The sequence below is a fragment of the Elephantulus edwardii genome, unplaced genomic scaffold (genome assembly GCF_000299155.1).
Source record: "Elephantulus edwardii isolate Elephantulus edwardi_28Jun2011 unplaced genomic scaffold, EleEdw1.0 scaffold00491, whole genome shotgun sequence".
Classification (NCBI taxonomy): domain Eukaryota; kingdom Metazoa; phylum Chordata; class Mammalia; order Macroscelidea; family Macroscelididae; genus Elephantulus; species Elephantulus edwardii.
The window spans coordinates 99,660-102,531 of NW_006400241.1; the positions used below are offsets into that span (position 1 = coordinate 99,660).

At 43.9% G+C, this 2,872-nt stretch overlaps 1 pseudogene; it reads left to right on the forward strand.

Annotated features, from left to right (window-relative positions):
- The window catches only part of LOC102865518, a 193,763-nt pseudogene that overhangs the window by 78,625 nt on the left and 112,266 nt on the right, over positions 1-2,872 (forward strand).

Below are 2,872 nucleotides of genomic sequence, written 5' to 3' on the forward strand. Positions count from 1 at the left end.
GATCCTGATGAGCATCCTGAAAATTACATCAGTGAATTTGAGATTTTCCCCAAGCAGTCGCAAAAGCTGGAAAGAAAAATCATGGAAATTCATAAAAATGAACTCAGGTAAGATGGGCAGATGTTTGTAAGAATTACAGAAATAGAAATAGGGAGTTATTCTTGCTACAGGGAGTATGGGAAGCATGTTGTGGAGATATAGTGCTGGTGATGGATAGGCAGGTTTGCGGGAGGCTGAGCGGGTGTTTCTGGGCTCTGTCAAGAAAAGAGGCACTAGCTCCATGGTGTTCTTGATTCGCAGCAATCTCGGTCTTCTGGGGCCCGAGTGGCTGTCAATGAGCCGTCAGCAGTTATTAGAGCCTTGTCTTTTCCTACGGATGGGCTTCTAAACCACCTTGAGCTTCTGAAAGTGAAACACGGGTAAATAAGTAATCACTCCCACTTGAGTTTTATGTTGCTGTCCATTCTCTTCCCTCCCTGGTAGCCACTGCTAGAAGCACTGACTCCAGAGAAAGTCAAGTTCATGGCAAAGCTGCCTTTGTTAAGCTGCTCTCGGGTGATGGAGTTGGCATTTTCCTGTCTTGGGCTGCCGTGTGTGGTCGTAGGCTGCTGAGGTGTAGTCTTGGAAGGATCAAAACTGCATCCAGTATTCACTGTGTTCTAAACGTTTTACACACACTGATTCAATTACTCTTCATACCTATAAAGTTATTTTCTTTTTAGCCATGGGGAACTGAAACACAGAAAGGTTAAATAACATAGGCAAGGCCACACAGCTAAGTGGCCACCGAGTCAAGGTGTGAATCCAATCTGGCTGCAGAGTTTGTGTGCTTAAACATGACATGAAGCATGCAGGGGTTAGCATCAGTGTGGAATTCGGGTAACTCACTTCGGCACCCTGTAGGATTTAAGTTCTAGACAAATCACAGAAAAATTATCTTTGGTGATAAAAACAAGCCTTAGTTGTATTGATATTGAAGGGTTGCAAGATCTGAGATATTCCCTTCTTCTGGGCTGCTAATTATAAAGAAAATCATGTCCCCAGATTATGAATTCTGGATAGTCCTGTCCCCTGAGAGGGCCATGTTTGAGCACTCAGCTGGTAAGTCTGAGAAGAGCAATTATACATGTGTTCATTGCTGATTGTTAGGCACTGTAGAATTGGCTAGGTTCATAGTTCAGCCTTAGGAGAATCTGTTCTTACTGTTAAAGAGAATTAGGCATCAAGATTTGAGAAAACAATATACTGATGTTGTTAGGTGCGCAGATCTGGACCCTGCCTGTCCTGTGTCATCCTCACACTTCCTGACACACTCAGGCCCATTGCAGCAGTCACTGTTTCAGTCCACCTGGTTGAGGGTCTTCCTCATTTTTATTTTTTTTTGGGGGTCTTCCTCATTTTTGCAGACCCTCCACTTTTCCAAGCGTGATGTCCCTCCCCAAGGAACAGCCTCTCCTAACAACATGTCCAGAGTATGTGAGATGAAGCTTTATCCCTTTGCCTCTAAGGAGCACTCAGACATAGTAATGTCTGATAATCCAGAGCTTTGCTGATGGTGCAGCCACTGGGGAAAGTGTGGCGTTTTCTCAAAAAGTTGCAAATCGAGATACCATTTGACCCCGCAATTCCACTACTGGGAATAACTGCCATCCAAGCAGATATATGCACACCCATGCTTATTGCAGCTTTGTTCACAGTAGCAAAGAGTTGTAAACAACCCAAGTGCCCATCAACAAACGAATGCATAGAGAAGCTGTGGTATATTCACACAATGGAATACTACGCTGCATTGAAAAACAAGGAACTCATACAATATTATTTAAAATGGGCGACCCTGGAGGACATTATGCTGAGTAAGATAATTCAGTCGCAAGAAGACGAATACTGCCTAATGCCACTGTTGTAGATTGGGACTGACATCAGGGTTGGGGTAAGATTGAGAAAAACTGGATAAATTATGTATACTGAATTTAAACATATGAGGGAGAGAACAGCTTAAAAGCAATATATAATAGGGTATTATGGTTATCACAGGAATCCAGAATTAAGGTTGCATAGTGGATTCCATTCGGGGTGGGGGGTGGGGTGTATGCTAAAGAAGGAGTTTATCTCTTGCTTTTCGAAGAGAGGAGCGAACTGGGGCGGGGGAGGGGAGTGGAGAGAAAGGTACAACAATGAATCAATGGAAATCCAAAATTTCTGTAAATGTTCATTAAAATTAATAAAATAATTAAAAAAAAAGAAACTTTGCTGAAAGTATCTGAGTCTACCAGCCTCGTGGTTAGGAACTGTGCGCTGTCAGCCCCAAGGCTGATAGTTCAGAAGATCTCCAAGCATCTTGAAGCTTTTTGTTAGCACCTCAGAGTATTAACCATTTGTGTGAACACACACAGATAGATAAACCCATACAAACATCCCCGGCCCCCGAGACTTCTTGCAGGTTGGTAGGAAATGAGACTCAAGAGATCTGTGGTTAGAATCGGCCAGGCCCAGCCCTGATACATATATATATGGTTTACATGATCATAATAAACACCTGTTGCACCCTTATGGATGCCACAGCTAGAGCTTAGTGCTCCACAGCCATTTCCTCATTAATGCAAGTGAGATAGAGGCAGCATTATTTCTAGTCTGCAATGTGACAGGCATACCTGGAGCACTCGAAGGACTTGCCTCGTCAGTCAGCAGGCGTGCTGGGCCTTCAGCTTGGTGCTGACCCCACACTTATTGTCCACTGCTCTGAGCAGTCGTGAGGGAACCAGGCTGTCAGATTTCACTTCACAGGGATCACCATGGATCTGACCCCAGAAGGAGAAGACTGTGGCTTTCTGACAGAAGAAATAACAAGGCTGTGAAACAGAACAGGAAATGG